Source organism: Piliocolobus tephrosceles, chromosome 3 (assembly GCF_002776525.5).
Source record: "Piliocolobus tephrosceles isolate RC106 chromosome 3, ASM277652v3, whole genome shotgun sequence".
In the NCBI taxonomy this organism is placed as follows: Eukaryota; Metazoa; Chordata; class Mammalia; order Primates; family Cercopithecidae; genus Piliocolobus; species Piliocolobus tephrosceles.
The window spans coordinates 102081420-102094273 of record NC_045436.1 but is presented as its reverse complement, the minus strand read 5'-3'; the positions used below and the strand labels follow the sequence as shown (position 1 = coordinate 102094273).

Below are 12854 nucleotides of genomic sequence, written 5' to 3'. Positions count from 1 at the left end.
ACTTGTGCTGGTGTGACCCTCCCATTTTCTAAAGGCAATTTCCAAAGGCAGTTGCTTTTTTCGTTACTATTAGAACGGTTACCTATTTTCCATGTGATCTCTTCTCTGTCGCTTAGGTTCTGTATTCTATATAGAAAAGTGTGGAGGGAAAGAGAAGAAACAGGAAAGATAGTGAACGCAAGAATATTGGGGGTTATGATGTGGTTAAGTTACATTGTGCCTCAAAACACTGAAAAAGATTGAAGTTTAGGGTCAAGAGCTTTGGATTAAAGTCCAAAGGGAACCTTTTAAACTTCTTGGTTGTGTGTATCGGTGTATGAAGTCAGGCAGACAATGAGAGAAATAAATTGAGATGGAGAGAAAATAATGTGAATGCTTTAAAGGTTTTAAATTCAGGGCCGGCATGGTGGCTCATGCCTGTAATCCCAGCACTTTGGGAGGCCGAGACGGGCGGATCACGAGGTCGGGAGATTGAGACCATCCTGGCTAACACGGTGAAACCCCATCTCTACTAAAAATACAAAAATTAGCCGGGTGAGGTGGCGGGCACCTGTAGTCCCAGCTACTCGGGAGGCTGAGGCAGGAGAATGGCGTGAACCCGGGAGGCGGAGCTTGTAGTGAGTCCAGATCACGCCACTGCACTCCAGCCTGGGCGACAGAGTGAGACTCCATCTCAAAAAAAAAAAAAAAAAAAAAGATTTTAAATTCAGAGGGCGTTAAGAGTAAATTTATTTTTTAAACGATTTTCTCGTTGGCACTTATTAAATACCTATTTAAAATAAATTCAAGAGTAACTTTTATATATCTACTCTGCCCCTTGTATGTATGTATTTATTTATTATTTATTTTTATTTTTATTTTTTGAGATGGAGTTTTGCTCTTTCGTTCAGGCTAGAGTGCAGCGGCATGATCTCAGCTCACTGCAACCTCCGCCTCCTAGATTCAGCGATTCTGCTGCTTCAGCCTCCCCAGTAGCTGGGATTACAGGCTTGCACCACTATGCCTGGCCAGTTTTTTTTGTATTTTTAGTAGAGATGGGGTTTCACCATGTTGGCCAGGCTGGTCACAAACTACTGACCTCAAGTGATCTGCCTGCCCTCGGCCTCCCAGAGTTCTGGGATTACAGGCGTGAGCCGGTGTGCCCAGCCTCTTGTGTTTATTTAAAAAGAAATACTGGCATTTGTCGAATGATGAAGTCTTGTTTTCAAACTTTTGTATTAAATACATTTTTGCTTTCACCAGATCTGTAAATCAGTGTATCAGATGAGTCTTGCTGAAAGTCTGATGTAGTTTGTCTACAGTTTTAGACCAAATTTAAATACAGAGATAACGCAGGAAAAGATTATTAAGTCTAAGATTCAGTGGGATTAGTAAGCCTTTAAAAAAAAAAAAAAAAGACCAAATGTGTTTATTGATAGGTTATAGAAAAGCAAAATAGTTCCTTACATTTAGGTACTTTAGGTACTAAATTTAGGTACTTAAATTTAGGCTTAAATAAATGATGTATAACTGTTCATAATGTTCTGATATTAAATGAATTGTGCATTCCCAGGAAGATCTTGAGCCCTTTTTCTAGACCCTAGTAATTAACCTGATTGCTTGTTACCCAGCATTAAAGCCCCCCCAAAAGTGGGGCGGGGGATTTACTTGTTCAGAATTAAGATGTCAAGGATAAGGTCATCTTTATTTGCCTTCTCTTTTTTTGTGTTTGTTATAGTGTCAGTAATCCCCAGGGTGTTGGGGCTCAGATTGTCTCCTCAGAGTATATATGCCTCTAGTCTACCACTTCAATAATTTTCTTTCCTTTTTTCCCCCGTTTTTTTGTGTTGTGTTTTGTTTTGTTTGTTTTAAAAAATCGATGCAAGGAGACAGAAAACCAACACCTACTCCAGAAGAGGCTGTTGAGATTACTGCTGGAATAAGCCCAGGATAAAATCTTTATGTCCTTTGAGACAAAGCGTGGATTAAATGGTTTATCTGACTCATATGACTGCAGTTTCTTTCAGCCTCATCCAGAAACTGATACAAAGTTGTTTTTTTCTTCTTCCTTTTTTCTGGTGCTTCTATAATCTTAGCTTATGCTCAGCTATGAAAAAATAAATGTCCAGGCAGGCACTCTGTGCAACATAGAATTAAACATGCTTCCTGAATATTGTTTGTACTTACATTTGACAGAGAGCAGAAATACAGGTTTATGTATCTATAAATCCTGTCATGGTTGACAAAGTAATTTAGTAGTGTTTTGACTCAGAACCATCCGTTAATACGATCTGAGAGACAGAGTGCTCGTGTGTGCGTGCATGTGTGCATGTGTGTGTAGGAATGGATGGGGTGGGTGCAGGGCAGGAAGCATGTGACAGAACACCACCACACTGCAGTTTCACACCCTCCCTGCAGCAATAGGTTTTAACTGAAAAGCTACTACTCATGCTTTACAAATTGATAGTCCCACTGAAAAAAATATAAATTCTTCCAAAAAATACTCTGAGGTTTTTGTGAGCAGAATTAGTTGTAGAATGGGAAATAGATCATACGGTTTAGGCCATTTGAAAGGATTTGTCAGCTGATTGTTGCTGGAACAGAACCAGTGTCTAGACTTGTTGTTTGTGATGCCTTTTAGCCGTTCTTACTTAATCATTCATGGCTGCTGTGCCCACGATGGGCTTCATGGGGCCTCATGTGATCTTTCATCAAAGACACAGTGTTTTCAAGTCTTAGACCGTTGGGGATTCTGATTCCCCTTATTACATGGTGAGTGGTAATGGTTCATAGTCAATAGTTAGGAAGTTGGTGAATAACTGAGATTAGACATTTACTGTCAAACAGTGATAAATTTTTTACATTTGTTTTTCATTCAGGTACTTTGTTGTTGAGTGAGTTTAAACCTATCCCAGCACACCCCACTTCTTTTAACTTTTGCACTGTTAGTTGACACATTGTCATAATATGTATTGAAGACATTTCTGCATATAAAACATCAACACTAAATTGTATTTTTTATATGTACTGTTTCATGTGACTGTACAGAAGCCTTGCAAACATATTAAAAATTATATTGTATGTGATCTCAGGATATATAATGGTAACAAAATCAGTGAATCCAGCATTGTTACTACTTTTCTCATATTATTTGCATATTCTTATCAAGTGAGTGTTTACAATTATACATGTGGACAACTACTACTCCTTGTTTTCATTTTTGTTTAAACCGTGTCTTAAGAACTGGCATCCTTGGTTTCATAATTAAAAGATGCCCTCTTTGTAGAGATCAAAACAAAATTTCCAGAATGTTTTAAGTAGCTCATTTAATACAGATAGAGCCTTTACAAATTTTATATGCTTCAGAAAAATATCTTTATGACAGCAATTATGCAAATTACCTCACTGGTATAATCACAATGACCAACTGGAAAGAAACAAGTTTTCAAATTATTCATATTGATCTTTAAAGAACTGCTATTTTAAAATACTTCTTCCCATTGGTTTTTATAAGTTGCAGTGATGTTTTATGATTTAGTGGCTATTTTTTTTTTTAGTTTGTTTTTGCTTTAGTTGATGAAAGATAAGAGGGTGATATTGTTGGCTTATGAAAGAGCAATTTACCTAAAGGTAAATTTTAAAAAACCAAATATATAAATATGTGTACATACATTCACATATATGTACACAAATATACACATGTATTCAATATATATTATATCTCCTATCTATAGGATATATATGTCTCCTATCTATAGGATATATATATTTCCTATCTATAGGAATATAGGCTCTCATTTATTAAATAAACTGAGGTGCTAGCACATCTCTAACATGATCTTCCAGTGTTTATCTTGGAGTATTATTTCTTCATCTTCTATCTCAAGGAAGCGTACATCCTTTCTTTACCCCACCCAAACATGCTGCCTGGTATACCTACCCTCCCCAGCCTCACGTTCTGAAGTTACTGTCATATCTGAAACTTTGCATTCTGAGAAATTTATGTCCCCACACTGCATTTAGGCAACTACTCCTATAGGTGAAGACATTTGATGAGGGTAGTAGTGGTTGATGGATTGTAGTCACAAGATAATACTTTTTTAAAATTTGAAGACTTCTGCATCTTAAAAATATCACTGTTTTGTGAAGTTGTCTGGAGTTATCAGACTTATATGAGCTAACATATATTACTTCCCAGGAAAGAGATTGAAAATTCACGATAAAACAACTCTAATTACTTTTTGGTTATCTTATGTATCTGAATTTTGTTTGAGATGTCATGAGATGGCAAAATCATGTATTTATTTTATAAATATTAATTGTATATCATTATGAGTCTAGAATTATGCTAAGGCCTTGTGAGGGATGCAGAGGTTAATATTAACCCTAGTTCCTGCCTGTGGGAAGCCAGTCTAGAGGAGAAAGATTAGAACACTAAGGGTTACAATCCGGAGTTGAATGTGGTTGGAGAGTCAAGGGAGGGAAGACTTCCAGAAAAGGTCAGCCAGTGGTTGTGACATCCAGTGACACACTACCCCTTTTTTCTAGGTTCCCCCAATAGGAGTAGAATTCCTTGTTCATTTCATGATAAATTTTTGTTGGGAGATAACTGTAGGTGACCTAGAGATTCCTCATTATTTTTAAATAATCTTTTTTATGCACCCCATTTCTACTCTCCCTGAAAAATCTGTTTAGAGAACTATAGAGATTCTGCAGTTAGGGAGATTCTGCAGTTAGCCTAATTTGTGTTAGCCTTCACATGTGGCAGGCAATTTGACATTAAAAAGAGTCATTCAGGGAACATGAGAGTAATTTTTTGCTACATATTAAAGCTTATCACTTTTAAGGAACTATCCAAACCCTTTCCATTATTTAAAGATATCTGGGATGAGATGAAGGGTAGCTAATAATTCTTAAGGGAGGATTTAACAGTTAAAGTTGGTTTTGCAACTTAATGTAATATCATTTTATTTTTAGGAAAGCTTTTCAGAGCACCTTATTCCTTGTTTTGTAATCCATCACTCCTCCTTCCATATTAATCTTTAGCGTGGCTTTTTTGTTGTTCTCCTTGTTTTAATTCGGACTGTAACTTTGCTCATATATCTGTCCAGGGATTTAAAAAATGTTTATCCTAAAATTCTGGGTGTACAGATAGATGGGTAGTTGCCCATAGGAGATGGGTAGTTGCCCATAGGGCATGTTGCTTCTGAAAGTAGAATCACTGCTGGTTCCTTTATATGTTTTCCAGCTGAAGTAACACACCCAGGGCAGTATGAGCATGTTTTTGGAACAGGCTTAGCTATTTATGTAATTTATTATGTATCTGTAAAACACAATTTTATGTCAAACCTTGTTCAGCCCGGCCTTTTGGTCTCCTCCTCTAATTTGTCTCTTAGAAATGATGATTATGGTGTCTTCATAGAAATGCATGTATTTATTTGTATGGAACTAGTTTTAACATGCATATCATATTTCTTCCTCAAAACAACCCTATAAGATTTTGTTTATTTCAAATGTGTCTTCTCACTATTCAAGTATGACTGATTAACAAAAAGGAGAGCGAGATTAAAAAAAATGCTTCTCTTTCAATAACTTTCTAGTCTAGTTTGGGAAATATGTGAATTTAGCAAGCGAACACTGGGACAGGCCTTCAGACCAAGTCCTGTGGCATCTCGAGGTCCACTAGGGAAGGCTGACTGGAAATCTGCTTTGTTTTGTTTTTGACAAAAATTCAATGTGGCCTGTATTATATGGGGTGCGCCCAGAGCACCAAGGTGTAAGCTGGCTACAGTTTAACCTAGCTGTGTGTTTGGAGTAAGGTAAGTTACATAGAGGAAGGCTAATAGAAAATTTAGCTGTACTGTGAGAAGAAGCTTTTGATCCCTATTTATTTCAGTCTAATATTTGTGTTTTCATTAATGAATAGGTAATAGGTCAGAATTTAAAAGGTTAAAAAAAGGATATACATTGAAAATATTCCCGCTACTCCTTCCCCCAGCCACCATTCCCCAACCTTCCTTTCTAGAAGTAATTGGTGTAAGGACTTTCTTGTGTATTATTCCCAGTGGTATTTTATGCATAATAAGCAGCTCCATATCCATGTTTTCTTCTCATTGATACCTTTTCCATTTACAGAAATGCTGGCATATAATACATCTGTCTTTTAAAATTTATTCTTCTTAACAATATATCTTGGAGATTACCCCAAATCAGTGCACAAAGAGCATCCTCATTCTTTGTCATAGTTGCATAGCATTTATTTCTTTGTAGGTGGCATTGTACCATAGTTTTCATAGCCAGTCAGTTACCTGTAGATAGACATTTAGATTGTTTCCAGTATCTTGCTGTTTGCAAACTAGGCTGAAGCAAATAACTTTGCAAATTTTTTTTGTACATGTAGGAGGCAGTGCTAGAAGTTAGATAAATGTCTATGTAATTAGAATTTGCTGGCTATTGCCAAATTAATGTCTTTAAAGGTTGTAGCACTTAACCCTCCTACCAACCACAGGATTTGAGTGCCTGTTTCCCCACGTCTATCTCATAGATGGAGTATTATTAATCTTGTGGCTGTTTGCCAATCTCTGTGTGAAAAGTAGTTTCTGAGTAGTTTTAATGTTTCCAGGGAGAAAACAATGCAAAACAATTATCTTTTTGTCTCTTGTATGTTTAGTTCCATGTAGTTTAGTTTGTTAATTAAGGTGTTGCTTTATAATTCAGGCAGCCTACATCTTCTTAAGTGTCTGAAGCCGTAAGAGAAACTTAGTTTCAAATTCTGAGTTCTGGGACTAAAAATATACCAGCCAATGTTTATGGGGTTGCCTCTGTGTGGCTGGCACCCTGTGATTCAGTGAGGGTTCTGGCCCTAACTTCCATGGAACATGTAATCTAGAGGGAGTAGAGAGGATGCAATAACAGAGAAAGTACGGATAGTTACGGGAGCATCTGCAAGAGAACCTGGACAGTTTTGAGAGTAAGGGAGCATCAGGGATGTTTTCCAAAAGATGTCTTTCATCTGCAACCTGAAGCCTCAGGAGGAATTATCACTGACACAGATTGAAGAGAGAAGAGGGCTCCAGATCAAGGCAAGAAAAGTGTGAGTTACCTAACTAGCAAGTTGAGGGTAGATGAGCAGCAAATAGATAGTAAAGACTGAACAGTAATCCAAAAGGTGGTGACCCATTTGAAGAAAAATAGTTTGGACATTTATTTTACTCTCTTAAAAATTAAACTTTGGATAGATAACCTATTGGGATTTTTTTTTAAGTTGTCACGCTATTAAACAATGATAATGTTGGCACCACCTATTATTCTATATATCAGTGCCTTTTGATGGTTTTTAAAGTGTGACGTTTTCATATTTGACCTTCATACCAACCCTGAGAAGTGGTTAGGTTTGGTAATACTATACCTTATCACAATAAGGAAATAGTCTCAAAGAGGATGAATCTTATCCAAGATTCAGTGCCAGTCTTCAGCAGAACCAGATCTAGAATCCAAGATCTTTTGGCTTCCCTCGTCAGCACGTTGCCTTTGTGCTCTGTGTTTCCTGGTTAGTGATAACTAAGCCTTTTTGAGAACAGCATTGTTATAAAAATGCTGCTCTGTTGAAACTTGAGAGACTTAAAACACAATATTGCAAGAGCCTGCCAGTCTCAGTGGCATGTTTCTTCAGCCAGCTCTTTTTAGCTTATTAAAACAAACTGTGTCATGCTTAGAAGACGTTCACTCACATATTTTATTTTGGTATCAGTGCATTGCCTTACAATTACACAATGTCATTCCAGGAGGAGTGAGAAATCAGGCCACGGCCAGCAGTGCTGCCTTTTCTGGTCCGAAGCACTGGTAGTAGGAAGAGGCAGTTAAATGTGAATACCGAAATGCCTCTTTGTAGAAACAAAGGAAAAATGTAGCTCTTTAAAAATTGTTTTAGGTTATGCGTAGGACCACTGGAATCACACACCCTCCTAAAATGCTAATATATTTGTTTCTTGCAGCAGTGTTGAGGTCTTTGGAAAACCGGTATAAAAGTATTCTGAGCCAGCTCAGCTGCTTCAGAGCTTTTGTGTGTCCTTGGATAGGCAACTTAATTTCTCTATGATTCAGTCTCCTCATTTTAAAAACTGATATAATACCTACCAAAAAAGTTGATGTGAGAATTAAATAGAACTTTATACAGAATTCCCTCAGGCGTTTTTAAGTTTCTGTAATAGGGATGTATCTTACAGTTGATGGGTACATTTAGTGTAGTCTCCCTACCTCCCAAGCTAATAATGGTGCATCTTACAATCGGTATCAAATTGAGTTGATAATAACATATTTTAATGCAATATGAAGTACAATATGCATTCAATAAGTAGCTGCTATCATTTTTTAAAAAATTAAATAAGGCTCGTGTGTTAAGACCACATCCCAGGAGGAAAGTGTGGACTCTCCTGGGAGGTTGGTCTACATACAGGAAGCCAGATGTGTGAGGTGGCTGTAGATAGGCAGAAGAGGAGAGCTCATGTCCTCTAGGAACCTATTAATAGATATTGAGGGTGGGAAAAGGCAGTGAGTTTTGTGGTCATGTTAAAGTCAGTGTCTATACCATTGAGGAAAGAGCTAGCCAGAGAAGGACTTACAAGCTAGATTTTCTTGATTCATACAACTATCATAGAAATGTTTATTGTTGCTTTTTATCGTTTTATGTTCTTTAAGGAAGTCTTACTTTGAATGTTTTCAGCCTTATCGCAGTTGTGGTTTAGAGAGAGCTGGCCAGGACCAGTTGTTTATTCTTTGACTATGGTGTTAAAGGGAGAGTCTGGCTCCTTTTAGTAGGAGTAGCTCACAATAGTGACTGGAGACCCTGTTGTGAGAGTGAATTTTAGGAAAGGGGTTAAAAGCCAGGTGCAATGTCACACACCTATAGTTCTAGCTACACTCTGAAGGCTGAGGTAGGAGGATGACTTGAGCCCAGGCCAGCCTGGGCACCATAGCAAGACCCCATCTCTTAAAAAAAAAAAAGGGATTAGGGGATTAGGATGTAATGGTTTGTTTAACTACTCCTCCTCTTTTGGTCCTTCCAGGAGGTGCCAAGTTGCACTATGAGACAAGGCAACCTGTCCTTGTAGCTCTTTCCCTGTAAACAAATCCAAAAGATCTGTCTTCTAGTTTAAGTGTCTCTAATTTGGATGGAGAGAAGAGTGAAGATGTGAATCTCAGCTAGATGGAACATAAAATGAGCTCATACTATGCAAACTTTTCAGTAGCCTCTCTTTTAAATATAGGTTTATATTGTGTTTTGGTATACATAAAAGTAGGGATAAAGGGATGTTAACTCTCTAACTTACTCTTAAACAGTTCAAAATGTAATTGGTTAGAAGAGAAAAATATAAAGCAAATGAAAAATGCTAACAATTGCGAAATCTGGGTAAAAGGTATGTGGGAAATCCTCCTACTGGTTTTTGTAGTTTTTCTATAAGTTTGAAATTATTATTATTATTATTAATTTATTTATTTTTATTTTTTTTGAGACAGAGTCTCGCTCTGTCGCCCAGGCTGGAGTGCAGTGGCGCCATCTTGGCTCACTGCAAGCTCCTCCTCCCGGGTTCACGTCATTCTCCTGCCTCAGCCTCCCAAGTAGCTGAGACTACAGGCGTCTGCCACCACACCCAGCTAATTTTTTGTAGTTTTAGTAGAGATGGGGTTTCACCATGTTAGCCAGGATGGTCTCGATCTCCTGACCTCGTGATCCACTCTCCTCGGCCTCCCACAGTGCTGGCATTACAGGCGTGAGCCACCGCGCCTGGCCGTATGAAATGATTTTTAAAGAAAACGTTAAAAGTATGTAGTTTGAACATCTTTCCATGAAAAAACCTATGTTTATGTTATTAAATCTGCATACCATGCCATTGTGTGGATGCACTCACTGTAAAGGCAGTTAGCTAGACTCCTGTTGTTTGGAATTTGCTCATTTCCAATTACTTGCCATTGGAAACAGTGCTTTGTGGATATACCTAAATATGATATGCCCTCATATATTTGGAATGAAATCCCTCTCCCCGTTTGAAACACCTTCACTCCCATAATGGGCTTGACAGGAAGATTAACAGTAAATTAACCAACTAATGCTTGAATCTAAGACCTTATTTAGAATTTTAAATGGGTTAATGGTGACTATTGTATCTGGATAAGGTAAATGTTGCTAATCTAAAATAAGCTGTTAAAATTTCTTCAGTCCTGGTTCATCCCACATAACAAAACTCTGGGGAAAAAAATGAATATTTCGGTGACATGAAACATCTTGGCAAAGTGTTGACTGCTTGAGTAATTATGAAGATCAGAAAGAAGTCTTTCAGTCTCTTGAAGGGTACGGCTTTTTGAACTCATTGTGTTGGAAACAACGGACAAATCTTTTTTGCCTACTTTTAAAATGTGCTTCACTATTTTTTATTGGTTGCCAAGTATTTTGATTGGATTCTTAGTCTCATTCCAGCAACATGTAGGATGAGGGGAATATTTTTTTGTTCTATTGATTCACCTTCAACTTTCAATTGTTATTTTTTTCAAATGATCCATGTAAAAAATTGAAATAGAATACAATTACATTTTACCCTCATGTGAAAACAGCATTTCTGTATCTTACGTTTGTGCTAAAATAGAGCACAAATGTTTAGTCCAGTTTGTAGGTGTTTCTTAATGGTTTTGAAAACAAAAAGGCCTGGTTGTTGGCATGCGTAATGCTGGAGATGAGTCCAGTGGATCCTGCCAGATGTGAGGGAACCCCTTGATTCTCTTTGGTTGTACCTGACTTCCTGGCCCTACCTTGGTAATAACAAGCTGCCAACATTTTATTAAGACTCCTGGAGGCCGGGTGCGGTGGCTCAAGCCTGTAATCCCAACACTTTGGGAGGCCAAGACGGGTGGATCACGTGGTCAGGAGATCGAGACCATCCTGGCTAACACCGTGAAACCCCGTCTCTACTAAAAAATACAAAAAAACTAGCCAGGCGAGGTGGTGGGCGCCTGTAGTCCCAGCTACTCAGGAGGCTGAGGCAGGAGAATGGCGTAAACCCGGGAGGTGGAGCTTGCAGTGAGCTGAGATCCGGCCACTGCACTCCAGCCTGGGCGATAGAGCGAGACTCCGTCTCAAAACAAAACAAAAAAAAAACAAGACTCTTTCCAGGAAATTTATGTGTTTTAAAAACAGACTGCGTCTGAATTTTTTTTTTTAACTTTTAAATTTTATTTTTTAATTTTTATCTATTTTGAAATTGGGTTATATGAGACTGGCTAATTTTTGTGTTTTTGGTAGAGATGGGGTTTCGCCATGATGCCCAGGCTGCTCTCAGATGCCAGGGCTCGGGTAGTCTGCCCACCTTGGCCTCCCAAAGTGCTGGGATTACAGGTGTGAGCCACCATGCCCGGCCTAAATCTGAATTTTGACATGTCCATTAGATTCCATTACAGGACGGTGTGAATGTTTGTATGCTCTATTCTTTCCTTTTTCTTCATCCATGGAGCGAATTGGAATGAGGGAAATGGTAGATTAATAAACCCTAGATTGCAAATTAGCAATCAGTACTATTTTAAAGTACACTTAAATTAGAATCAAGAACAGGAAAGAATTCCTTGCCATCTGTTCTCTAGCTACGTGGTAGGTATTGTATTAAACGGACCTAAAAGAGCAGAGCTTTATGCATAGCAGTGGCAGTAATGGGAAAGTTGTATGTTGTGTAGTACTTGCTGTACTGTGCCCACGATGCCTGGCTCATGAATTGACACAGAACAAGTTGCTATTCCATTGAAAACCATGTTCCATGTCTCTAGTTCAGAAAAAGTATTGATTTTAATTTAACTTTGCCCACTTTCTTTGCTCTTAAAAATATGTAGACTGTAAAATGTCACTCCCTAGACACTGTCTGGTGGTGAGTAATCATTATTTGTTTAGCCATGTATAAGGAAGAGGTATAAATAGTAGATCTTTCCTCTAAGACAATAATTAATCTCCTCTACCCTTCCAGTCTTTCTCTAAAAAAAAAATTTGTGTGCATGTGTGTGTGTATGTATGCATGTATGTATAAGGTGAAATGCTGACTTTAAGTAGAGATATTTTTAACTTTGAAATGAATTTTGGCAGGCTAGAATATAAAATAATGAAGAGCTATCCTTGATTGGACTTAGGCTACCTGCTTACTTTGGACCCACTAATGTGTTCAGATGATCATCATCTTTGTCTTCATTTAGTGTGGCTTATTGGTTAGCTGTTGCTATGAGGTAGCTGACTGCGGCACCTATTCTAATCTTATTTTGTACATCTGTTATTCCCTAGGTTTACTAATATACTAGTTTTCTTTAATAAAGAAATTTTAGAAACTTTTGACCTGAGGGTCAACAGTTAGTCTGCCTTTGTCTCCATCATTACTATGTTTCCCCACAAGATTAAGTTAGATTAATCTCTCTGGTCTTATTTCACCCAAATGTAAATTTGTTGTTGTTTTATATATATATATATACAGCCAGAGTACAGTGGCATGGTCTTGGCTCACTGCAGCCTCCACCTCCCTGGTTCAAGTGATCCTCCTGCCTCAACCTCCTGAGTAGGTGGGACCACAGGTGTACACCACCATGCATGGCTAATTTTTGTATTGCTTTTGGTAAAAATGGGGTTTCACCATGTTGCCCAGGCTTCAAATGTAAAGTTCTTTTTTTTTTTTTTTTGAGGCAGAGTCTTGCTCTGTCACCCGGGCTGGAGTACAGTGGCCGGATCTCAGCTCACTGCAAGCTCCGCCTCTCAGGTTTACGCCATTCTCCTGCCTCAGCCTCCAGAGTAGCTGGGACTACAGGCGCCCGCCACCTCGCCCGGCTAGTTTTTTTTTTGTATTTTTAGTAGAGAC

General features: G+C 38.2%; 1 protein-coding gene across 5 annotated transcripts in view; it reads left to right on the top strand.

Moving 5' to 3' along the window:
* AFF1 (AF4/FMR2 family member 1) overlaps positions 1-12854 on the top strand; it is a 203713-nt gene that overhangs the window by 137303 nt on the left and 53556 nt on the right. The window lies entirely within an intron of this gene.